Source organism: Panthera leo, chromosome B4 (genome assembly GCF_018350215.1).
Source record: "Panthera leo isolate Ple1 chromosome B4, P.leo_Ple1_pat1.1, whole genome shotgun sequence".
Classification (NCBI taxonomy): domain Eukaryota; kingdom Metazoa; phylum Chordata; class Mammalia; order Carnivora; family Felidae; genus Panthera; species Panthera leo.
The window spans coordinates 4,062,678-4,090,654 of NC_056685.1; the positions used below are offsets into that span (position 1 = coordinate 4,062,678).

The window sequence follows — 27,977 nt, forward strand, 5'->3', positions numbered from 1 at the left end:
CTTTCTTACACCAGACACAAAAATAAGTTCAAAATGGATGAAAGACCTAAATGCCAGATAGGAAATCATCAAAATCCTAGAGGAGAAAACAGGCAGCAACCACTTTGACTTCAGCCACAGCAACTTCTTACTAGATGCATCTCCAGAGGCAAAGGAAACAAAAGCAAAATTGAACTATTGAGACCTCATCATAGTAAAAACCTTCTGCACAGTGAAGGAAACAAACAACAAAAACCAATGAAATGGGAGAAGATCTTTGCAAATGATATATTGGATAAAGGATCAGTATCCAAAATCTATAAAGAACTTAAAAAGCTCAACACCCAAAAAACAAATCATCCCAGTGAAACAATGGGCAGAAGGCATGAATAGAAGACACTTTTCCAAAGAAAACATCCAGATGGCAAACAGACACACGAAAAGATTATTCATCTTCAGTAAAATACAAATCAAAACCACAATGAGATACCATCTCACACCTGTCAGAGTGGCTAAAATTAACAACTCAGGAAACAACAGATGTTGGCAAGCATGTGGAGAAAGGGGAACCCTGTTACACTGTTGTTGAAAATGCAAACTTGTGCAGCCACTCTGGAAAACAGTATGGAGTTTCCTCAAAAGAGTAAAAATAGAGCTGCCCTGTGACCCAGCAATTGTACTACCACGAATTTACCCAGAGGATACAGGAGCACTGATTTGAAGGAATACATGCACCCCAATGTTCATAGCAGCACTTTCAACAATAGCCAAATTATGGAAAAAGCCCAAATGTCCAGTGACTGACGAATGGATAAAGAAGATGTGGCATATATATACAATGAAATACTACTCAGAGATCAAAAAGAATGAAATCTTGCCTTTCGCACCAACATGGATGGGACTAGAATGCATTATGCTAAGCAAAATAAGTCGGTCAGAGAAAGCAAATACCATATGATTTCACTGATATGTTGAATTTAAGAAACAAAACAGGTGAACATAGGGAAAGGGAATGAAAAATAAAATAGGATAAAAACAGAGAGGGAAGCCAACCGTAAGAGACTCGTAAATACAGAGAACAAACTGAGGGTTGTTGGAGGGAGGTGGGGGGGATGGGCTAAATGGGTGACAGGCATTAAGAAGGGCACTTGTTGGTTGGGATGAGTACTGGGTGTTGTGTGTAAGTGACGCATCACTAAATTCTACTCCTGAAACCAGTACCATATGTTAACTAACTTGAATTTAAATAATTTTATTCTTAGAAAAGAGGTGCCATTTCGTGCCATTTCGTCCAATTTGCAGTGCCATTTAGCACAGAAGTCAGCTGATGGTTCGCTAAATCTGGTTCTTGGTGAGGCCAGTTATTTTCCCTTGGTGTTTCCATTGGTACTAACAATGTTGTCGGTACTACTACAGCCTGAGGTGACTTTGGCTTAACTTCCTGGCACACGTGACCACCAGTATCAGTAATCACAGTCTCCCCAACAATACCAGGATTGCACGCAGAGCATCCCATTGGTAGAGTCCCACTGAGTCACCAACAGTTGTCAGAGCTCATCACCATCATGTGACCAAAACGTCTCCCTCAGTGATGTCACCAGTTTTGGGGTTTTGGGGTTTTCTTGGCTTCTGTTTGACCTTTCTGGTTTCCAGAGCAGTGGTGATCTTGGCAACATGAAGCTTCACTCCTGCAGGGATCTGATACAATTGAGCAAGACAATGTCAGCTCTTTCTCTGAGCCTCTCATAAAGCATCAATACATTAGATTTGCCTCATTGCATCACCCATTTATTTATGCTTTTACCCTCAGCTACTGGTCTTCCTTTTCTCTGTTTGTCTTTTATTTTTACCCAAACGTGTCCATTTTTGGAAGGGACATTCGGTTTGGCTACTGTGCTTGTCAAAGTACTAGTCTACCAAGTGCCCCTGCCTTGGTCCATTCCCATTCACATAGGGTCGGGTGTGTAGGAATGGAACGGGTGGCCTGTCCCAATCACCAGACAGCACAGCCGCGTTCCTATCAAACCCAATTTTGCCCAAAGGGGTCAAGTCGCAATCCACCCCACCAGTCCCTGGCACAAAAGTCTAAAGATAAAGTTAGTGGTGTGCACATGCGTGTGAAATATGCTGTGTATTTGTATGCACGCGTGTGTGTGTGTGTGTGTCCTGTGTGTGCATGGCCTGTGTACACGCATGCTGTGTGTACATGTGTACGAGCGCGTGGTGTGGCCATGCATAGTTGTGTGATGTGTGCCTGTGTATACACGTGCAAATGTCTGTATACACAACACGGACACGTTATATGTGCATATGTGCTGTGTGTGCATGGACATGGGGTGGGGGGGATTGCAGGCAGTGGTCACTTTGACGTTTTGATCCAGAAATAATTCTTGCGTGCTTAAAATAAAGTAATAATATTCTTCACATAAAGTTTTGTATCCTGATTTTTATTTTCACTTAGTCTATATAATGAGATTTTTCTAAATTATCAAATAGTGTTATTATGGAAAACATAATTATCAGTTACTACATAATTACATGATATGAGTAAAGTATTCCTTTTTATGCTGTTTTTCTGTTATTGGAGGTCTGGATTGTTTCCAGTCTGGCTCTACTATAAAACCCCCGTGTGGAACGTCACTTTACAGATACACATTCCATTGAGGAAGCATCATTTATTTACTCTATTGACGTTAAATATGTGTTTCTAGGAGCTTTCCCTGCTCACTCACCATCTGTGTGCTCTCATCCTAATTTTCCATCATGTCCGAAGCGCCTTAACCTTGAAATTCCCTACAGCAACTGTCCTCAGCGCCTCATCCCCGGCACTGGCTTGCGGGAGTCATTTTTGCTAATTCTCATCACAAATTTTTATACACTAAGTCTTCTCTATTCTATCTGTTTGTAAGTTGAATGAGGGCGGGGCTACTCTCCAGTGTCCTTCCCTGTCACGTAGAGTTTCGGGAATAGTGCTGTGCTCGGAGTAAACGTCTGACGGACCCCAGTGCCCCAGCAGCACCTCCTCCGTGGAGAGAGCGCTTCCCGGCTCGCACCTGCCAGCCCGGCAGGCCCCCCCCACCGACGCGCCCCCCCCCCCCCCGCCCCCGTGCTAGTTGAGTCCTTCGGGGAGAGTTGACGTTGCCGTTGCACATCATGAGGTTGAACTTCCACATGCACCTGGCAGTGATCATCCTTGTGGTCCACCTTTCATTCCTTTCCGCGGAACGTTTGGATCCGTGTATTAACCCACAGTTTCCAAACCATGTTCCTTGGGGGGAAATAAAAGATGACTTACTTCTATTTCATTATTAGAAAAAAAACTTTCCTCTGAGTTGATTAACTTCTGCTCACGGGTTATAAATCTTACACCAAGTTCCCCAGGAAATTTAAATAAACACCATATACACTAAGCTTAAATAGTACATACCTTTAATAATATAAATGCATAATAGCTAATGTGCTTGTATCCATAATACCCTCTGTCAAGTACTCTGCCCCTTGAGAACACGGTATTGCAGGGGCGCCTGGGTGGCTCAGTCAGTTAGGTGTCCGACTCTTGATCTCAGCTCAGGTCGTGATCTCACAGTCCGTGAGTTCGAGCGCCACGTCGGGCTCTGTGCTGACAGCGTGGAGCGTGCTTGGGATAGTCTCCCTCTCTCTCTGCCCCTCCCCTGCTCTCTCTCTCTCAAAATAAATAAATACTTTCTTTATTTTAAATATTTGTTCTTTAAGAACATGGTAGTTTAAGCCCATATATTGTTCTTACATTGTCCTACACTGTTTCAGACAACTTTGCCTCTTCTCTTTCCTTGCCAGTCCTGCCCTCTGCCTCCAGCTTGATCTGTGTTTCTCTCAGTGAATTATAGGAATAATATCATTTACTACCCGTGGGAGTACTAACCATATTTTTAGGTAATAACTTTTTGTTGTTGTTTAAAAGCAGTGCTTTTACAAGGCTGGATAGAAAAAGGTCAGCAAAAGGTTAAATCAGAGACCTCTTCTTTTTCCCTCTTCTTACAAGAACACCTGTCCATGAGCACTAATTTGTAGGAGGAAACCAAGATAGAAATAAAAGGGATAACTCCAGTCAACCACCCCCCGCCCCACCACCCCGTGCACGTTCTCTCTAACCACGCAAACTCACGAGGTTTATGTGCACATTTTAGCTCCCTCGAATCAGGATGGCTTCCCACCCGAGGAGCGAAACCTCTTTTGTCATTGTTGTTAAATCACACCCCTTGCTTTGGTATGCCTCTTCTAATTATCATTAACTCTCTCATCCCAAGTATGAGAATTTCATTTAATACACAACACACAAAGAAAACAAACGCAATTCAGAGACAGCTAGAAGCACCGGGACAGAGACGAGTAAGTGCATCGTCGATGACAGACCTACTAAGGGCTTTCAATCAAATCTTCTCCTTTTACCACAGATACCTTTATTTACACAGCGTCTTAATTTATTACTTCAATTTATTTGCTGGCCTATTTTATTTGTAGGCTTAGTCTAATTTTAACACTGTCAAGAATAATTCAAAGAGAATCGGGTAAGTCTGCTTAGAAGAAGGAACCTACGTTAATCTTTTCTGACATTAATAGAATTAGACCTTATTAATTCTGACATGATTTATTTCATATTGTGTAAATACTAAGTGCAAGCATCATGTTCTCATTGAAACAAGTGTTTTACATGCTTCGTATGCTGCGATTTAAAACATGAGTTGAAAGCAAGCCTTGAAAACAATTTGAAATTACTTAAATCTTGTCAAACTTAGAGAGATTATTACTGCCAAATGGGGACAGGCTACATGCCGAACAAACAACGCTCACGGAAGTGATCCAGGCAGGAGGCGGGGGCAGAAATGGAGGTGAGTCCTTCTTACGAAGACACAAAGCAGGTGCCGACCGGGCTTGCTGGGCTCTCTGGGGTCGTCAAAGCAGGTGGTCAAAGAAAAGTCTTCTCAATATGCCTGCATGTGTTCAAGGTGTCTTTATTTTCTTCATTTTATATCAGGAGAACTGAAACTCAGACCAGTTCATATCTGGGCCTCGTTCAGTTGCTCTGTTTGTCCTTCAGGAAGGCATGTTGGTGTCTTGGTTGGGGCCGCGGCCTCCGGGTGTGCTCGGGAGGGTGGGCAGGGCCACGGGGACGGTGGAGGCACCACCTGCCTCCTGGGCTCCGCCTCACTCAACGGTGCCCTTTGTTCCGTCATGGTTCCTCTTAATGAAGAAGGAACTGTGCTTCCCATGGTTTGCCCAGATTCCTGATTGCCTGAGCGAGCTTTCAGCAAAATGACCAGGCGCATGGTGGTGTCTCATTCCTGTCCTGCTTGCTGTCCAACAGCAAAGACGGACTTGTCCTCCTCTTTCCATCGACTTGGGCCAATGCCATCGGCTGATTAGCCAGTTGAGTTGGCCCAAACAGCTGCTGGCAATCCTTTGGAAATTTTTAAAGCACGAGAATGGGAGGGTTACATCTTTAGAGGATGTGGTGCGTCTACATCTAAGTTGCAGATGTGTGGAAATAGGCCTGAACTACTTTACGAGCACCGTAAGATTAAAAGGAAATCTTAATACTGGCTTCCTTCAATGTTAAGTGATCTGTGTTGTGAATAATCCTTTTAAGAGTGGAAATGGATACTAAGTCTTTGTTCTTTTGGAATGAGAGCAGAGCTACCATTTCTCTTAAGCCTCAATTATTTATTTGCCAGAAACATATGGGGAGAATTATTAGACTAAGATTTCATGTTTCTAGAAGAGTTTACTTAGTAGCTGTCAATTGGGGTGTGAATCACACAGCTTAATATAGTGCATGAATGACTGAAAACAAGTGAAGGGGTTTGCTGCTTTTGTATAGATATTTTTTTAAGTTTATTTATTTTTTTTAGAGAGATGCAAAGACAGCGTGAATGGAGGAGGGGCAGAGAGAGAGAGAGAAAATCCCAAGCAGGCTCCACACTGTCAGCACAGAGCTCGACAAGGGGCTCGACCTCACGCAACATTGAGATCATGACCTGAGCCGAAACCAAGAGTTGGATGCTTAACCAACTGAGCCACCCAGGCACCCATGCTTTTGTGTCTTTCATATACTATCCATGGTTATATTCAATTATATGTTGAATTATATATATATATTGAGTTAACATACCTTGTCCAAAGTTCTCAAAGCATAGGCCAAATCAGAGTTTACGTCTATACATCATGTAGGGCTTCTATATAAAGCACTTATGTATTTAAGATTGTCTTTAAAAAGTTTGTCTTTGAAATGGCCATTCCAGGTATCAGTGGCAATTCCCATCTTCCTCAGTTTGGTGGCAGCAATGATGTTATAATGATGTAGAAACAGCACCAATGCAAAGATTCAGTCCTTAGAAACGTGATACCCCAAATGGAAGATTTTACAAAAGGGAGAGCCAGTTCACTGGAAAACCAGTATCGTCGAACTGGAAGACACTGTAGGGCTCATACAAGCCTGACACGGAGCTCAATGCTGGCCAGGCCAGTGACTTGCCAAAGGTCACATGGCTGGACCTAGAACCCAGACCTCATCTTGAAGTCAGTCCTGCTCTACCACAGCGTATTTCCCCAATGAGCTGTCTCTGCAAACTACCCTTGGATATTTTAGGACTACTGAGTTGAATAACACTATGGGGTTAGTATATATGTCTCAAAGCTATTTCATTTGCTGATGTGTTTACGAGCATATATCTTTCTGAAATCCATTTCTTAGTGCTACATAGTGTCTTCTGGCGTTTTTTCCTTCTTTTTTTCAAGTTTATTTATTTTTGAGAGAGAGAGAGAGCAGAGGAGGGGCAGAGAGAGAGAGAGGGAGAGGGAGAATCCCAGAAGGCTCCACACTGTCAGAGTGGAACCCAACACAGACTCAAACCCACGAACTGTGAGATCATGAGCCGAAACCAAGAGTCGGGCACTTAACCGACTGAGCACCCCTGGGGTTTTTTCCTTCTGTTTCCATAGCACTTCTTCCCTTTACAGCATAATTTCTAACAGCTCTTGGTTTCTACCGCATTTTTAAAAACAACAGATGAAAATGAAGGTGTTCTCTTGTTACAAAATTTTAAATGACCCTTTGAGGGACTGGGGTGTATTATGAAGCCTCCATCACTCTTCGAGATGTTGGTTTCTGTAGGTTGAGCTCAGTTTATTTCCTTTTAAGTTAACGCTACAGGTCTTAGGAGAGACATATGCTTTCTTTTCTCTTGGGTGGATGCTTAGGAATTGAACGGCTTTGTCATATGCTAGGTTTATGTTTAACTTCTAAGGAACTGCCAAACATTTTTCAAGGCAGATGTACCATTTTACGTGCCCGCCAGCAGCAGAGAGCTCCCGCTGCCCACATCCTCATCAACATGTGGTATGATCACTCTTTAACTTAGCCATTATAGTGGGCATGTAGGGACCTCTTATTGTGGTCTTAACTTGTATTTGCATAATGATGAAATATGCTTAACATTGTTTCATGTGTTAATTAGCCATCCTTATACAATCTTTGGTGAAGGGTCTTTTCAAATCTTTGCCTTTTTTTTTGTAATTATTTTGTCTTCTGGTCTAATTATTTTGTCTTCTGGTAAGAGTTCTTTATATTTTCCAGATACAGATTTTCTCTTGTACATACATTTTTCACACATATTTTCTTCTAGTGTGTGGCTTACCTTTTCATTTTAAGTGTCATCTGAGGAGCAAAAGTTTTTGTTTCTGATAGGCACACTTTCTTGATGTGTTTTCCTTCATAATCCTTGCTTTTTATTTATAATTGAGAAATATTTGCCAAATTAAAAGTTGCTAATTCTCCCCTATGTTTTCTTTTAGAGTCTTTATGCGTCTAACTCTTACATTTAGATCTACAAATGTTCATAGTAGCTTTACTTGTGATAGTCAGAACTGTAAACCACCCAAATGTCCATCAGCAGATTAACACATAAATACATTGCATATCCATACAATGGCATCCTGTTCAGAAATGAAAATCACTGATGCACCCAACAAAGTTGATGAATGTCAAAATAATTATGCTGAGTGAAAAAAAGTGATCCCGAAAAAGAGTACAGGCTGTGTAACTCCATTTCTATAAACACAGAAAGTGCATGCTAACGTACAGTGGCAGAAAGCAGATTGGTGGCTCTCTGAAGAGGGGTGAGAGAGGGGAGCAGGGAAGGGGGTGTATGAGGCACCACAAGACGGGCACAAAGAAATCTGGCGGGAGCCAGATGTGCTCATTATCTTTATTATGAGAATGATTTCACACTTAAAATATGTGCAGTTAATGGAATATCAGTTACACTTCAATAAAGCTGCAAAACATAAATGATAATAAATACCAGCCTAAACAAAAATACAGAAGAAACCAAGCTGCAATGCTAACTCTAAAAGTAAACTCAGTTACTTTGTATTGCTGTATTTTAAGGAAGAAAACTAAAATTTGAAGACTCACCGCATGGCAGGTTTTGTACTAAATGTTTCACATGATTTACCCTACTTACTCTCCACAGCTATCGCATAAAATAGGAATTAATAGGCATCATAAAAGTCAGCACCAGAGAGGGTTGTGGACCGTATGATGTCAGATCCCAGAGCCAGGAATGATCATAATTTCACTACTCACCTCCTACTCTGTACCTGGCATGAAGACCTACTCTGGGAGAGGTAGAAAGCAGTAGGCTCCTCCGATGTTGCTGATCTCACGGTTGTGCCCATATTGGCTTAGGGAGCCCAGCTCTATGTGTCTGTCTTCACAAGAAATCAGACATGACTGGAGAACCAGAAGCCTCCACAGGGCACACGTGGCCACGCTCTTAGGTTAGTCCTACATGCCCAGAAGGAAAGTTCTGGGGACAAGATGAGTGTGACAGGGCAGCCGCAGGCACAGCCAGTGGGGACAGGCTGTCCAGGGCGACCACGGGTGGTCGGAAGGACTGTACCAGGTAGCGGTTCCATTTCGGGCTTGCAGACAACAGCCCCACGGTCAGGGCATTTCATAGCGGCCTCTGGGAGGACTGCTTCCTGATAGGGTTTGGCTTCCAGATCCCTGGAGAGACTTTTTCAGGGCTCCTGCTCCACAGCAGACTTGGGGCCAGATGTCCAATCAAGGCAGAACCTCCAGCCTGGACATCTGTCCTCCTCATTCCAGAAATCTTGTCAGAACCCGCTGGGGGAGCAAGTTGTGCTTCACCATGACCCTCAGAATGAGACGGAAGGGGCTTCAGATAGCCCTTGGCTACGACGTGGAGGCACTTTCAAGTCAAGAGCAAATTAAATCTACTGGCCAGAATTAACTGGGTTCAAACTTAAATTGAGGTGGTGTGGCAAGAGACAGTATCCACAAATAGCACATGTTCATTCAGTGATAAAAAACAAATAAGACACAAAAGACGGCAAAGAAAAGTAATTGATATACTTCCACATTCTCTACTTTTTATTTTTGGTAAGCTACTGAAGGGTGGCAGGATATGCCACCGAAAACGTGCCACTCGGGCATAAGGACTGTTTTGGAAAACATCAGGTCCAAGAAGGATGCTCTGACCTCCCCTTCCTCCTCCTGGAAGCAGGAGAAAAGATCCCACATGGACGACGTCCCCGTCACCAAGGACGGGCAGTTGAAGCCGAGAGAACTCTGTACAAACAGCCCTTGTTTATATGATCCCGTCTTCATTTAGCGTCCTTGAATGTTTAGTCACTTTTCCAAAACTTCCTCCCTTTGTTCAGCCTGGTGCAAAAGCCTTTGGTTTTTGCCTCTTCTTTGGGTCTTCATCCCATGTGAAGGCTGCATGTCACGTAAAACTTAGACTAAATGACCCTGTGAGCGTGCCTCCTGCCGATCTGTCTTGTGTGAATTCTCAAGCCCCAGTGAAAACCTTCGAGGGCAGAGGTGAAATTTCGCCTCCTCTACGACGTTAAAATGATTTTTCCCCACTTGCAGTGCTATCTCTTGAGTATATCAAGATTCACTCTGTAAAATAAATTAATCAACACAAATACTGAGTATTTATGAGTGACTGCAGTCCTGTAGTTAGCTTTGTGAACTGACTGAACTCTAGAATCATATGCGGCCAGTGGGTGATCGTCTGCAAAAGGAAATGTGAACGTTCATGCCATCCTTGAATAATTACTGCTTTCTAGATGGGTGATCATAGCAGTTACGTGACTGGAGGGATCTTGGAGGCCTTCCAAGAGGAGGTGAGGCTGGAACAAGGCCATGACAGTGGGGCAGGAACCCATGAGGCAGACAGCAGAGTCTGCCACACAACTCAAGTAGAAATGAGCTCCCGTTGTTTCAGAATTAAAGCAGAGAACTCTGATGTGGGTATATAAATGGTGTTTTGGTTTCTGAGCAGACAGATTATCTATAGCTGATGGAATTTGAGACCTCATGGATTAACATTTTCATTTAAATGCCCATCTTTTAAATTCTCTTTTGTCCTGAATTACAAATCCAAATCATGTTATGTTTGTACACAAGAGAGACTAGCAGTTTTCTGACCTTGATTCTCACTGTCTCTGAGTTATGGAGCCTTTGTAGTGCAAGGTAAGAACTAACAAAAAGCATGGCACATGGGCCCAAAACCAGCTTACGTGTTACAAAATCATTTTAGTCAAACTGCTATTATGTGACCAAATATCTCCATTGCCAGATATAAACATACCTATTATATCACAGAGGCTGACCTGAACCTTGAAGTGATAAAACCTATGAATTCATGAAAATACATAAACACTTTAGCAAATGCTTTGTAAAAAGGCAAAAGAAAGAAAAGAAGAGAAGACTCACCATTCTTAATCAGGTGTTAGAGAGAGGCTATAAAGATGTGATATCAAGTCCTCTGACCCTTTCCCAGCTAAGAGTTATCCTGAACCATTCTTCCATTTGATGGGTGTTTCTGTTCCAAAGAGAAGAAAAACAAATGTCCAGCAGATAATCTATCTGGGAGTTAGTAGATATTTTGCCAGAAACTTATGGTTTTGCCCCATGATGAGTTGAATGCAGGGGCGGGGAGGGGGCTTTTCTTTGGAGGGAGGGCTGCCTATTTTTATTTATTTTTTGTAAGACCACCTCCTTGTACTTCCCAGAAAGAGAATACAGAACAAGAAACAGACTGGGTTTCAAACCCATCAACACTGGAGCGTAAAGCACTTAAGCGCTCGGGAGACTTGGCCAAGGAGTTAAGTCCCCACCCACCACAGCCAGTGCTCAGGGCAACTCAAAATCCAAATGTGTGCCTGACCGACACAGACAGAGAATGAGCGAAATTCTGGGACACGGTGCACTCTGTGGATGTCACTGAAAATGGAAGCTGAGCTCCTTTAATAAAAAAAAAAAAAAAAAGCAAACTTTAAAAGTCAAGTATGGGCTACATTAAATATGAATGGTAATAGATCCAATAGATAAATGACGACTCTGTGTGATTTATTACTTACTCTGCTAGTCCCCACTTTCCCCTGAACGTCAGAGCAGAGCCAATAAAGGAAAAGAAAGCACTGGTGATGGTCGCAGGGACGTGGAATAACACCAGTGTGCATTTTGTATTTGTGTCTGAGAGTGGCCTTTGGCTGCTGAATGTTCTTTAGTGTCTCCTGAATCTTCTGGGGATTGTAATTTCAGAGAGAGAACACGTGAAATTTGTGATATTTGGGAGGGGAGAGTTAACTGTACTAAATTCACATCTGTTTAGTGTTAGGTGACATAACCTCAGAGAACGTTAACATTTTAGATGTGACGCAGTTTGGTCAGGTGAAAGGGAACTTCACCCAAGTACTGAATGTCTGTATAGTTTTGTTCATCAAAGGGGATGTGGAAATGGGCATTACTACTGAAGATAAAACCAAAGAAACCCAAAGCAAACATTTCATAAGACCTCTTCCCTCCTGAGGGAATGGATCGCCAGTCTCAGGGTCACAAATAATGCAGACGTTCAACTTTGCAGCATCCTTGCTTCTGTACCTAGCTTGGTCTCCGCTGGCTCCCAAAGGCCACTAGGGACAGTTCCATTTTCTATTTCAAGAGTGACTCCTCTCTCATTACTACTCTGGGAAGGAAACATGGAGGTCATTCTCTTGTTTATAGGCATGGAAGCTCCATTCATGAGAAGGCAAGTGACTTGTTGCAGTCATGAGGCTAATGCATGGGGATGACCAGCCTTCCAGAACCTGGGTCTTCTGACAACTTACTTCCTGTTCTTCTCTCCTTTCATAAGAGACCAACAGACCAGAGATAACGTGGATCATAGAATGTGGAAGCATATTACTCATGCAATGATGGGTTGCTGGGGAAAGGAATTACGAAGAATGAAGGGTGTGCCTTCATTCTCAGCTGGCATTACCCTTAAGCCCTGTTGTATGGCTAAAAACAAAAAGGAAATGAATTTCCTTCTGTTAGCAGCTACTGTGGCAGCAAATGGATACAGAGTTTGGGCAGTTTTGAAAAGTATGAAATATTCTACAATATTATTATAAAATCAATGATACGCTTCAAAATAAATGGGAAGTCATACTAGAATTTTGAATTCGCTGGGAACCCTGGATGGAACAGATTTTCATGTGATGAAAGATCCTTGCTAGACTCTGTGGACCTTCACCTGAGTGCATGAATTTAAGTGCAGACCTGGAAACAGTACAGGGGGAGAAACTGAGCATCCAAATCATCAAGTGACCATGGTAATAACTGACCATTTTTATAGCGTGACGGAAACAAGGCAGCAGCAGACGGTACCGCATTCCCAGTGACCACAAATGAAATATGGTCGTGGAGCCTATGGGGGGGAAAATGCTACTTTGAGACACAAATTTAAATGAGTTATGTAATTTAATCCATTTATCTACTGTCCTTAATGGATTGTGTTTTGCAGAAGAAATGAATAATTTCTCTATCGGTTGGAAATTGAGAAGCTTGGAGGAACTTGGATTTATTGGTGTGAAGAAATGGTAATTATTTTGTGAATTAAAAGAACACCCTAAACGTAGCTTCAGCAGACCGCTAGCGAATCCTGCCACATAAATAAAGCATGATATTCATCTGGAATGGAAGCGTTGGAAGCATTTTAGTAGCTGTGCTTTTGAATAGTTACAGCTGCTTCTCCTACAAACAGTGCAGGTGCCCATGAGATTATCAACATCATTCCCAACTTTTTATCAATGAACTGAGGGCATGGGAAGCTGGACTCTTGAATGAGCTGAGTGCAGCCTTTATTTTCCCATTTAGTTATTATACAGGTTCTTCGGACGCCTGGGTGGCTCAGTCAGTTAAGTGTCCGACTCTTGATTTCAGCTCAGGTCATGATCCCAGGGTTGTGGGATCAAGCCCCACATTGGGCTCCGCACTGACAGCACGGAGCCTGCTTGGGATTCTCTCTCTCCCTGTCTCCCTGCCCCTCCCCTGCTCATGCTGTCTGTTTCTCTTTCTCTCTCTCTCTCTCTCTCTCTCTCTCTCTCTCTCTCTCTCTCTCTCTCTCAAAAATATCTGAATCCTTGTTTCTGGAGCTGGCAGCTAGCACTTCCTAGTAACAATGAAAAAGCTGCCTGATTATGTGCAGCTCTTTCATAAACATTGTGGTTTATGTCAAAGATTTCTTCGACCCTCCTACTGCTCCCCAACCCAGGATTTTTCCCAAATAAGAGACACTGGAGGATACTGACTCCACCTGTCTTTCACTAGCTCACTATCACCTGGACTGCAGCCCCTTAGTTAAAAATTTGAGATCATCTGACTTCAGCTCAGGTCATGCTCTAGCAGTTGGTGAGTTCAAGCCCCACATTGGGCTCGCAGCTGTGAACCGGTCAGTGCGGAGCCTGCTTTGGATCCTCTGTCCCCCTCTCTCTGCCCCTCCATGCTTGCTCTCTCTCCCCCAAAAATAAATAAATATTTTTTAAAAAAAGAAACTTATAAGACTGCTAAACTCTCAGCAGGTGCTAACTGTCCACATGAGGCCACTAAAAGCAGGGCTGGTTGGGTAGTTCCTGGAAGGAAAACTGAACAAAGCCACCAAAACAAAAACAAAAACAAAAACTTTGCCAACTTACAGTTAAAATGATGTCTGTTTTTGAACATGGTTTTCCCTGCTTCTAGGTTCTCCCGATTTGGGAAGAGGGCCTAGCCTTTCAGTGATGAAGTCCTATGTTATTTTCTCCTTGCTGCATTTTCTCCTTGCTGCTGTTATTTTCTCCTGTCTTGGGCTTGGCTCAGTCACTCCCTACCCTGTCGTGTGTGGCCTGCTGCTCAGGAAAGCTCATTGAGGAACATTAGGAGCTCTGGTCTCTTATTGCATTTGTATCTCCAGACAGCAAGCAAAATGCCTGTCACAATGAAATGCCCAGTACATGCGCGTCAAAATGAAATTGCACACACTGCCTTCCCCTAAGCCCACGTGGAAATCAAAATGTGTTCTTACTGGCAGGGAGGTAAATCAGAGGGCTCAGACACACACTCAGCCTCTCCTTCCCTCTTCTGGGGCTTATCTGCTTGCTGTGGGGTAGGGCCCCACCTGGCCTGCTGACTCTTCTGAGATCCTGCCTTGGAACATGAGAACTGAACACCACACGCACCAGGTGCGAGGAAGAGAGTGAAATTGACAGCAGCAAAAACAACTTGGTTGTTTTTGCGACAAAATGCAAACAAAATGCATAAATCTACAAAATTTCTTAAGCAATTTTACTGCTGTCTTTGAAATTTAGGGGACCTTTTTTGGTGGCATAACCTTCCAACTGCTGTTGCATTTTAAATCTAAATATTTGGGGAAATGAATTTCAGCTAAGATAGTTCTATACCCAAAGTATCAAGAAAGTTCTTGAAAAAATGGAGTTGACACAGTTTTCCCTATACACCTCGCTAGGTACAGCTAAATACTGTGGGCATTATGTAAGAAACAAACGTGAAAGACTGTGAAAAATAGAAGTCAGAATGCCTAAGGATATCAGAACCTGAGGGAAAAGATGTATCCTGGAAAATGTGATGGAGAAGTTGGCAATCTGGAGACACCAATGGATGCAGACAAAAAGCCCCAAGAAAAGCATACTTGCCTTAGCAAAGGGCTAAGAAATGGGCAACCACACACGAAAACTTTCAGATACTAACTGTTCCACTCCAACGAGAGAGTAAAAGGAGTCAGGACTTGTACCACTGCACGTGGCATAAAGGTTCCCCCGTCTCTTGATGTCACTGAAGCCACATGGGGGTGGGAGGAGGGAGGGCAGGTGGAGGTCCCTCTGTGTGTTGCAGCCAGAGCAGTCAGCAGCAGGGAGCCGGAGCTCCCACCACTGCCCTGCAACACAAGTGCCCTTCAGCCTGGCCGCCTCCCCTGGAAGAAGTGAGACAGACCCACCCTACCCCCAATGCCATATGAGGAGGCAGAGATCCATGGTACATGATGCAAGTTTTAGACCTGAAAATATGAGCGCTGAAATAAAAGATTCAGTGGCTGGACTCAACAACAGAATGGAGAGAACAGAAGAAAGAGCCAGTGAACGTCAAGACAGACCAAGAGAGATTACCCAGTCTGAATGACAGACAGAAAACAGACTGAAAAGCAAGTCACACTGAGCCCCCAGGATCTGCAGAACTGTAAAAAGAGATCTGACACTTGCCTGGGAAGGAACCCAAAGAAATAATGCCTGAAAATTCCCCAAGTTTGGCCGAAGACCAATAAGCTAAATCTGGAGGCACCAAAGAAACCCGTGCCATGACACGTCATAGTTAAACTTCTGAAAACTGAAGACAAAGAAAAAAATCTTGAAAGCAGCAAGAGAACAGAGATGCCTTATTGTGGAGGAAACACAGTTGGAAACTATCACACATTTCTCTTTAGAAACCATGGAGGCCAGAAGGAAGTGGCACATTTCCCAAGAGCTGGAAGAAATGAATGGTCAGCCTACAATCCCAGGCCCAGTGAAAATGTCCTTCCAGGCTGAAGGGGAAGTCATTGCATCCTCTGACAAAGAAAATTATACCTCCAGAATACCTCCATTAACATAATGGTTAAAGGAAGTTCTCTAAACAGGAAGAAGATAACAGAAGGAAACTTAGAACATCAAAGAGGAAGAAAGCAAAAATATGGGTAGATACAATTGCCTTTCCTTCCCCTGTTCTGTTTCCAAAATCATGTCTGACAGGTGCGGTGAAACTTACAGCTATCTGTTGTGGCTCTTGGTGTACCTAGAGGAAATACTGAAGACAATTATATTATAAATGGGAGGGGGCAAAGGGATGTACTTTTTCTCCCCTTCCCTCAAACTGACTCAGTCCCTCTGCAATTTTTCCCCCAAAACTAAATATATACATAGCATACAAGCCATCAGTCCCACCCCTGGGCATTTGTCCCAGAAAAATGAAAACCTTTGCCAACGTAAGAACCTGTACATGGATCTTTACAGAAGTTCTGTTTGAAATAATCAAAAAACTGGAAACAGCTAAAATGCTCTACAATAGCTGAATGGCTAAGAAAAAAAATACCATTACATTTATTCCATGGGATGCTACTGAGCTCTAAAAAGGAGAACACTTTTCATTATGTGTAACAATTCATATGGATTTCAAGGCACTGTGCTGAGCGAAGGTTGTCAGTCTCAAAAGGTCATATATGTTTCCATTTATGGAACATTCTCAAAATGGCAAAAATTATATAGATGGGGAGAAAATTCGTGTTTGCTAGGAGCTGAGGAAGGTGGAGACGGGTGGGAGGTTATGACTATAAGAGGCATAGTACAGGGAAGGTATTTGTGGTGATGGAACATTCTGTATATTTTGACTGCGGTGGCAGTTACACAGACTACACTTGTTATAAAATGATACAGAGCTATGCATACACATTGTACCAATGGCAAACCCCTGGTCTTGATATGACACCATAATTATGTAAGCCGTAGCCACTGAGGGAAACTGGACAAAAGTACACGGGACCTCAGGGCGCTATCTTTGCGACTTCCTGTGAGTCTATAATTATTTTAAAAAGAAAAGTGCTTTAGTTAAAGCAAAAGCCAAGGTAATTTTACTGCTAACAACTACACCACAAAACAGATCAAGTATAAAGTATAACATAACCAACATGGTGAATAAATAGGTCTCATTTTGTAAACGCCCAATCATGATAGGAAAATATCACTTTCCCAACGACATCAGGACAATAAACTACGTACGATTAGCACGACTAAAATATCAATATCCTTATAAAGAAAGCCATTAAAACTGTTGAAGGACTGAAGAATTACAGTCATATCAGCTGATCAGCGATGTTCTTAAGTAAAAATATGCAACATCACAGAGATGTCTTGTCTTAATTCAATACGGAAATTAAAGATTATCCCCTCCCTTCAAATAGCAACAGATTTTTAGTGGGAATTAGCTAACCGTGTTCAGAAGTTCATGGAGAGAGAAACAAAGGAAAACAAAAACCTGAACTAAGGAAGACTAATTTAAAAAATCATACAACAGTGAAAAGCAATCATCCCAACAGGTATCAGAACATGTTAGAAAGCCTCAGTAAATAAAACAGTAGGTTGCTGCCACATATATGACAGAAAAACTTATGGAACAGAAAGGAAAATCTAAAAACTTGGTTAAGTTTATATAATAATGTCATATATTTAAAAAGATGGCATTTCAAATAGGCAGAAAAAGGCAGCTATGCTTATGGTGATGGTGGACTCAGATATTCAGGACAACTCTTCTAATGAACAGAACAGTGAAAGCCGGATAAAACATCCTAGGAATCAGGCTTAAGTCATCAGAGATCTATGAAAAACCATCATGCCAAGATCTGAGATGATAAGGCATCCCCAAGAAGTGATCTGGGATTTGGGGCAATTTGACAGCGAGAAGCATCTTCTGCTCAGCAGAATATGCACTCAGGAGTCAGAGAGACAGGTGCTTGCACACCATGAATGGTGAAGCAGGGCCCCAAGAATGGAGGTCACTTCTGGTAGATGCCTGGCTTTGGATCTGGACCTCAAAGATCACACCTGAGAAATAAGGCATATTTAGAAAAATACCAAGCCAGCTTTAGGTCATGCCTCTCCCTGAAAGTGCAAGATGTTTTTCAGGTTTGTAGAGTCACTAACCTTCTGTAAGAAGCAAAGAACAGTCCTCTCCAAAGGAGATGACAAATCATTCTACATGTTTCCAATGTGTTTCACAACACATAATTAATAATAATCAGGCAGTCGAGAAGGAAAGACACATACATACCGCAAGAAGCAACAGAAAACAGAAGCAGAGAATACGGATATAAACTTCATGGGCCTTGAAATAAAAGACCTGATGAATAACTTCACCAAAAAAATTAGATTTTATGGAAAAGCAGCAAATGGTAATCTAAAACTGAAAAATATAACAGCAGAAATTAGGGGCTCACCAAATGGGGAAAAATAAGTTAGAGTCAGAAAAAAAAATGAGGACTACAAAACTGCTAGATAGATTTGCCAAAAATGTTGTGAATGAAACACAGAAGAGAAAGAACCACACAGAAGCAGTATTTGAAAAAATAAAGACTCGTAATTTTCTTTAAATGAAAAAGCAAATCAGGCTACCAGTTAAATTAGTATGTGAACTGCAAGTAAATAACTATGTAATTTTTACGTAGTGCTTTGTAACCTCATGGTTTCCTCACTGAAACCAAGGGGACAAGAAAGCCTCAAAGAAACCAGAAAAAAACTACAGATTACTTTCAGATGAACCACTGCCTTCTGAGAACAAACACGAGAGTCAAGAAAACAATGTCTTTGAAGTGCTGAAAGACATTCCAAATCTAGAATCATATACCCGACCAAAAATACTCTTCAAAAATGAAGGTAGGGGTACCTGGAAGGCTCAGTCGGTTGGGCGTCCAACTTCAGCTCAGCTCATGATCTCGCAGTCTGTGAGTTCAAGCCCCATGTTGGGCTCTGTGATGACAGCTCAGAGCCTGGAGCCTGCTTCAGATTCTGTGTCTCTCTCTCTCTGTCCTTTCCCCGCTCACTCTCTCTCTCTCTCTCTTTCTCTCTCTCTCCCCTTCTCTCTCTCTCTCAAAAATAAATGAACATTTTAAAAAATTAATTAATGAAGGTCACATAATTATTATTTCTTATACAAACCTGGCACAGTTTATCTCCCTTAAATTTGCACTAAAGGAAATACTGAAGAGTGAAAACATGTCCCAGAGGAAGGCATAAAGTTGCCAGAAGGTGTGAGGAAGAAAGGGTAAAGATTTGGGCAAGCCACATAAATACCAACTACATAAAATTTTAAAAATAATATTTTCTGGATTGCAAAATAAATTTAGAATCAAAAGGAAACACCAAAATAGCTTAGGAGTTTGGAAGAGAGATAAATGGAGTAAGAGTTCATAAGATCTTTGCCTTGTCTTGAAAGGGGTAAAAGTGCCTGCTTATGTTGTGTGTCCATAAGCCAAGAATGCATACTATAGTGTCTGATAATCTTCAAAATAATAATAGAAATGGTTCAGATAAAAAGCTAATGGGGCAATGTTTGTAGCGCTGCTGTCAACAATGGGCAACTTGTAGAAAGAGCCCTGGAATGGAAAAAGAAGATGTGGTGTATATATATACAATGGAATACTATTCAGCAGTCAAAAAGAATGAAATCTTGCCATTTGCGACAACATGGATGGAACTGGAGGGTATTATGCTAAGTGAAATAAGCCAGAGAAAGACAAATTTCATATGATTTCACTCATAGGTGGAATTTAAGAGACAAAACAGATGAACATAGGGGAAGGGAAGGAAAAGCACTTTAAAAATAGACAGTGAGGCGAACCATAAGAGATTCTTAAATACAGAGAACAAACTGAGGGTTGATGGCAGAAGGGGAGGGGGTCGGAGGGGGATGGGCTAAATGGGGGATGGGCATTGAGGAGGGCACTTGTTGGGATGAGCACTGGGTGTTAAATGTAAGTGATGAATCACTGGGTTCTGCTCCTGAAACCAATACTGCATTGCATGTTAATGAATGAAATTAAATAAATAAACAATAAATAAATGAAATTTAATAAATAAATAAATGAAATTTAAAAATAAATTTATTTAACAAAGAAAGAAAGGGGGAAGCAAGGAAGAAATGAAAAAGCGAATGGGATATAGAATAGTAGAAATGGTCTAAAATATTTACTCTAAGGGAGAAGAGCATAAAAATAAAAAGTGAATAGTTTGGTGGTAAATCTAAGCACAAATACATTAGTTATTACTTTAAATGTATTACTTTAAATGTAAAAGTTATTACTTTAAATGGTCTACTTAAAAGACCAAAAATTGTCATACTGAATTGAAACACACACACATACGTGTTCACACTCACACAGAAATTCTTTGTTGTTTTCAAGACTCACCTAGAGATTACATAAAGGTTCTACAAAAGATTACACGAGATCAAACAAAGGTTGAAGTAAAAGGATGGGAGAATATTTGTCATGGAAACATTGAACAAAAGAAAGGCCGTGTAGCTAGATTCATCTCAGACCAAGTCGACTTCAAGGTAAGAAGTGGTGTTAGGGATGAAGGGTGACATTTCATAATGTCAAAGTGTACAATTCACTAAGAAGATGTAACAGTTACTAACTTAAATGCATAGCCTTGAAGCATTTATGTAATAGCTAGGTAATAGCATATCCTCAAAATACATGATACAAATAAGTAACTAAAGGAGAACAGAGACAAATCCACATCACAGAAGATGTTAACACACCCCTCAAAGTAAATGATACAATAAACAGACACAAAATGATAACCCGTAAGGACGTAAAAGATGTTAGCAAAGGAGACCCAGCTGACATATCTATGTCATAAAATACATACCATTTTCTAGCACACATAAAACACAAAAACACAGTATACTCTGGGCCACAAATCAAGTTTCCAATTATTGCTAAGGATTAAAATAATACAAAACATGATTCATGAAGAAAATGGAATTAAGCTAGAAACCAAAAAATGAGAAAACACCTAAACATTTGGAAAAGACACAATATACTTCTCAATAACCCACAGATCAAAGAAGAAATTACACCAAAATTTGAAAAATATCTTGAACTGAATGCAATTTTAAAATGATATGACCATTTCAAAACTTGTGGATAGTTAAAGACATGCTTATGGGGTTTCATTTTCAGTTTTAAATCATGGTTGCATATATTAGGGAAAAAAAAGAAAGGCTTACAATCAATGCGCTAAACATTCATATTAAGAATGTAGGTAAACCACGGCAAATAAAACTCAAAAGGTCGAACAATGAAAAAACAAAGTAAAAGAATAATTAATAAAATACAAAATAAATGGGCCACAGAGTGATCACCAGAGCCAAGACTGTGTTCCTTTCAGAGAACTCGTAAGTCCTTGCTGAAGCTGATCAAGAAAAAATGGAGGTGACACAGGAAACCATTACCAGTGATTGACAAGGAAACAATGCGTAAGAGCCTTTAAGTCATTAAGACTAACCAGTAGCTATCTGAAGAAAACAAAAGGAAATGTGATGCGTATCCCTGAATGTAGACCAGATGAAGCTTCTAATGGATAGAGACTTAATTATGAAAAAAATGCAACCACGAAAATAATTTATGAAAACAAATAGTACTCCTTTATACGAGTGAAGTAGGCCTTTTCTAATATAGAAAACCTAGTGGACATAAATAAAAGTTGACAAACTTGATTACCTTTAAAAACCTACTACATTAAAAAGGAAGCTCTTCCTATCCAAAATTAAAACAACCCAAGAACTGAAAAAAATGTTTGGGTTCATATTTCAAGAAAAAAAATGGTACCCCCCAAAAAAATTAAAGGTTCCTAAAAACAAGACAGAAAGTTAATTAGATGGGGCAGCTGGGTGGCTCAGTCAGTTGAGCATCTGACTGTTCATTTCTGCTCAGGCCATGATCTCACAGTCGTGGGATCAGGCCCCGAGTTGGGCTCTGCACTGACCGTGGAGGCTGCTTGAGATTCTCTCTCTTCCTCTCCCTCTGCTCCTCCCCCACTTGCGCTCTCTCTCTCTCTCTCTCTCTCTCTCTCTCTCTGTCTCTATGTTTCAAAACAAAACAAAACAAAACAATTTATTAGGAAAAGATCAAGTCTAAAGAAAACTGAGGAAAGGTGATGAGTGAAGAGTCAGTGGGAAGGAAAACACCAGTGGCCCTGAAGGAAAGATACTGATCTCCACGGAGACCACGAGCAAAGGAAAGGTGTGATCCTCTGAAACACCATTTTCCCACGATGGGCACAATGCCAAGTGGATGTAAGCCCTGACGGTGAGGCTTTGGCAAAAGGGACATGTCCGTCCCTGCGTTTGCGTCTGCAAACCTGGGTGGTCATTTTGATGACCCCATCAAAATCGCAAATGCTTAAGTGCCCTTGAACTGGCAGTGTAGCTCTTATGATTTATCATTTATCAGTTGAAATACATGCCATGGGACACGCACGCAAGGTCGTTCACTGTGGTCTTGCTTATAATCGCAAAACATCGTGAACGACCTCAACGTTCATTAATAAGAGATTGGCAAAGTAAATTATGATGGATCTGTGCAGTGCTGAATTACAGAGTGGAAAGTTTGAAAGAATAAAAAAGAGCTTAGTATTAGAGGGAAAACCTCTAGGATACATATATTTCTAGGTGAATAAAACAAGACACAAGACAATGTGTATTTTATGAAAACATTTTCTTTGAAGGCCTAACATAGCATTACACACTCATATCTGCTTAAAGAGGCATGTGGAAATTCTAGAAAGGCACAGAAGCAGGCAGACTAGAGGGCTAGCTTGGGGCTGCTTAGAGAAGGAGCCAGATGGCCTGGGGACAGTGACCGAAAGACTTTGCTTAGTGCATCTTTAAGTGTCAATATAAAAGGCATAACACGTATACACATACTTATTTATTTTTGAACAAGATTGTTATTGCACACTTTCAACCCCTCTCATAGGAGATTCCAAATGGACAGCACCCCAGAGCAAAACTGTAGGGGAGTCATTCCCTTAGAACTCCGTGTGAGTAGGACACGAAAGGGCGCCCCTCAGCTCATGTGCTTTAGCACGCCTATCTTAGAACCATGTGACATATTACATAATTTAAAAGTCACACGGAAAGAGAAAGTAATCATAAAATGAATTAAAAGCATAAGGATTGGAAAGGAAGGACAAAGCAATCATTATTTGTAAGAGGTATAATTGCCTCTATGGAAAAGGCCAAAGAACCTGCAAATATTGAACTAATGTCCTTTCAATTTGCTATCACTGCAAACAGGAATACGTTTAATGCCTTGTTTTTCATTAAACCAATAGAAGCTAGTTCAGCCCACACTGAATTCGAAAGCGGGAATAATTCATTCATTTTAACCCTTTGCGGTGCGCTCCCTTGAAGTATCCTGGACTGGTTTTATATGTTAACTTGTTCTATCTACTTAGACTGCAAAATCCCGGTAAACAGGGACTGTATCTTATGTTGTTTTTTAAACCCCTGGGCCATCTCAGCATGTGGGCAAACAGTTTGTGTTCAATAAACGCACCCGTTTGTAAACAATACTTGCACTGAATAAATAAATGCAGCAGGACATCGGCATTCTAGGTGCCGTGAGTGATCAAGATCATGCAGTAATCCGGGACCCAGTGTGATCCCCAGACCAGCATCGGCATCGCTGGGGAGCCTCGAAACACAAATTCTGCTTTCCCGGAAGCTCTGGGGGTGGGTTTGACCGAGCTCTCCAGGTGGCCCTGTGCACGCTGAAGTTTGAAGGCTACTGGTCCAGGAGCCAGAGTCTGCGTTACCACGTGAAGAGACAAGGTGACACAATCATCTTAAAAACTTAATGACGTGGTGACTGGTCTCAGGCAGTAATCGTTTATGTTAGTTTTTGACAGCCTTGGGCTCACTCGGTTATTTTGTGAGCAGTGGCCCTTGACCCCCACAGGTAACATTCAGGCTTAAAACACACGTCCAGGGGCGCCTGGGTGGCTCAGTCGGTTCAGCGGCTGACTTCGGCTCAGGTCATGCCGTGAGTTTGAGCCCCGCGGCGGGCTCTGTGCTGACAGCTCGGAGCCTGGAGCCTGTTTCAGATTCTGTGTCTCCCCCTCTCTGACCCTCCCCCGTTCATGCCCTGTCTCTCTCTGTCTCAAAAATAAATAAACGTTAAACACACACACACACACACACACACACACACACACACACACACGTCCAGCCACAGATTGTGCAATCCCCTTGGGAGCAGTGCTTCTCAAACCTCAATGTGCAGAGACCTTCACGCGGAGGGCCAGCTCGGAAACTAGCTGGGAATTCAGCTGCCCTGGGTCTGGGGTGAGCGCTTCTTTTCTGCATTTATTTTGTAACAAGCCATCTAATTCATCTTGCTTGTGGCCAAGGGACCACATCTGAGACACTTCACCCCGTGACGTTGCTACCCAAATTGTGATTGCAAGTCAGCTTGGCATCACCTGGGAGATGGTTAAAACTCCAGGTGCAAAGGTCCCACCACGGACCCTCAGAATCAGAATCTTCACTTTGGCCAGATTCCCCACGCACTCGTTCCACATGTTGAAGTTTGAGAAGCACTTCGCAGGCAATTCACCAGGACGCTGGGGCCCAGGGCTCTGACAGAACATTGGCCAAAGGGAAAGTAAACCAATTTCCGAACAACTTACGTTCTCTTGCCGCTCCTAACACTGGTGAATTAAACGGTGTTTATTCTACTTCTTGATTTCCGATTACGTGTTCCTCCTTCATGGCTGCCGTTCTCGGAAAACAACAACAACAACAACAAAAACACTAATATGTAATATGTTTATAATAGCACACATATAAATAGCTCTAATTAAAGCTCAACAGAAAATATATGGCATTAGAGATGAAATTGATGTAATTAACAAGAATTTATGTGGAACCCTTTATGTGTTAGTGTATCAAAATAAATTAGTTGATTGTAGGAAGTTAATAATTAATTTGAGATGTTTATGGTAAGATATTGACCCAATAATGTATTCTGTTTTCTTCCTAGATTTTAATATTTATAAAATTTAGAAGTTGGTTAAAAACAAAAACAGGGGATATTTTAAGCTCTTATAATTGGATCTATTTCTATTAATTTATAGTCAAGAGGAGTACATTTATTTAAAATAGAGAAATACCATTTGCATTGCATTAACATTTACTAAGAGAGACAAAATGTTGTTACGTATTAGTATAAAGGAGCTTATTAGACTTAGAGTATGTGGCTTTGAATTGGTTTTTGTATAAGCAGAACTTTTTTTCTTTTTTATCATGGCCATTTGGATACTTAGCCATTTTTCTTACTCTTTGTAGTTATTTTTCTTTAACTGTACTTTTTTTTTTTTGCCTGTGGTTTTCATAACTTATTCATCCTTTTTTCTATATTTATGCCATAGGGACAGTCCTGTAGCTCTTAGTACTACTTAATGACTAAAAATATCTAGATGCTTCATACCTCGTGATGTCCTTAAGTCTCTAAATGTTGCAGAAGGCTTGCCTAAACCTGTGCAGAAACACTGGCCTCCTTTGGGCTGTGGTATGGCCACGAATCCTTTTGGAAAACAAGATAGGATGTAAACAGCGGATGAATAAGTGTATGTGGCAAAATGGCGGACACCACAGGCAGGACTTTTCATCTGAATTACAGACATGACTATCTGACATGCCATCACTATAGAGGCATTCCTCAAAGAAGATTGCATCTTCAGAATTGCAAATACTTTTGAGAGGGACCCACCTTCAGGCCTTCGGAGTGATCCCGTTTAGATCTCAGAGTGTCTGAGAAGACATCACTGGAAATAAGTTGGGGGCCAGGCCAGGGAGCCATGGGTATCCCACACACAAATTATGCCAACTTACTAGATTTCCTAATTCCACAGTTTTTAAAGTGGAAGGCAGATTTTAACAACAGGCCTTTTATTAACCGAGAAATTTGCATTTTTAACTTTACATTTACATAGAGAGAAGAGCCCGACTGAAGAACCCCTGAGAATAAGTTAATATTACAGTCGGTGAGGACACAGGCTGGGGGGAAGGCCCTGCTCTGGACGAGAAGGCCTGGCTGTCCGCTCTGCCACTCACCTGCCGCGTCTTCCCGAGCACGAGCTGGTTCGTCTCCCCAGTAAATTGGGCCCAATGATCCCGACTGTCCCCTCCTTGCCTTTGTTTCCCAAAGAAAAATAACAAGTGAAAAAGAACATGAGTAATTTAAACCTTCCCTTCAACTAGTTTTAAAATTACCACCTTAGGCTTACAGATCTGGAGTTATTTTCTATGATTTCGGTGAATTAAAAAATAAAATACAAAAAAAATTATTGGAGAAAAGGGAAAAATGGTTTAGGCAAAGCAATAAAGTCATTATTTAATATTGAAGCTCCAGGCTTTGTGGTTTTGAGTAGAATTTAAAGCTGGATGAGTATTTTATTTCTTACTGCATATTAACCCATTCTTCAAAAGAGGTAACTTGCTGCCTTCCATAGGGCTGCAGTGAATTCTGACGTCTTTCAGACACCGTACTAATTACATTATTAACTGCGTATGAATTTCATTTTTAAAAGTAGGAAATGAAATAATTGTTAAGTTTTTGCCTGAAGACTCGAGAACATCCTCCATAAATTAATGAATCCCATTAGAATGAATTTCACTGTGAATGCCCACGTGAATAATAATTATTGATAGGAATAAAATAAATCCCACCGAGTTTAAAAGTGCCAAGTGGTAATAATGAATGAGGACAGTCACACCTGGATGAAATTAGCTAGAAAGAAGATTACAAATTGTTATAAATAGAGATTTTAGGAGGAATTTCATCTTTCAAGCAGTTTTCTCTGAACAATTATATCTCTTTAAATAATCCCCAGCATCAATATTTTGTTCCTTCAGTATCGTAAGGCTAGAAAGTAACAGGGTTCAGTGTTTGGTCGTAGTGCGGGGTGAGTGAATTTGACTTTATGAGATAAAAGCAAGGAAGGTAGGAAGGGAGATGATCAAAAGCTGCATTTGCACATATGGGGAGTGCCCTAATGTACCCTCTATCTCAGCATTAGAATGTGCCCTGTCAGTTTGCCAACCAATAGTTCATGACGACGGCATGACAGCACCAACTCCGTAACGAATCACATAAAACTTTAAATGAATTTGTACATGCGCCGTTTTAGGATTTGGCAAAATTAGGGATCTTCTTCACCGACTGACCAGGACTTTCTTTGAGAAGAGTGTTTCAAGATACGAAGAGACAAAGAGTCAGTCCAATAGTCTGTTAGGTGGTGCCTCTTCAAGGCGACTGTGGTAACTCTTCGAAGTTGTTCCTGCCGCTTTCTGTGCTCACCTCAGGAGAGCTGCTCCTGGCCCCAACCCACAAAATCTGCATGCTCATACAGTCAAAGGGGTAGGGGCAGGGGTTTGCCCACAGCTCAAGGCTCAGTTTAATGCAGAAGACCAGCTGACAGCTTTTTATAAGAGGGATGTGCTGGGAAAGGGACACCTGACCCAATTCGATACCATTAATCTCACTGATCAGTCATGGGAGCCGTCTAGTCACAATTCCCTTATTTAATCTGAGGCCAGTACAAAGATAACGTCTGATTGAAACTCCCTTAATGAGGCACCAAGAGACTGTATTTTTCACTGTTCTCTAATCAAAACATAGAATAGAGGCTTATACATCTCCAAACCAAGAGACTCTACACATTTTGCATTTCTTTCTCTTTATAGAAAGCCTCTGGGAAAGAGGTACATAGATCTCGGAATAATTTACTGCAGAGCAATAGACAATGCTCAAAACCTATTAATTCTGATCCCACATTCTTTAAAAATGAGACATTATAACATGATTGATGCCAGGTTTGTTATAATTTTAATGACAACGAAAGGTATTTGGCCAGCCTTCGTAACAACATCTTAGAAATATTATTGTATTGTATTGATCTTCTGTTTTATATGTGTGATATAAAAGAGACTTGCATAAGAAAGTGCTTATTACACATTTCTGGTCAAATTGCCCCATTCTGACAGCCTTTTGCCAGGGGTGCCTGGGTGGCTA

General features: G+C 41.4%; 1 pseudogene; it reads left to right on the forward strand.

Moving 5' to 3' along the window:
* LOC122224099 overlaps positions 1 to 27,977 on the forward strand; it is a 149,370-nt pseudogene that overhangs the window by 115,697 nt on the left and 5,696 nt on the right.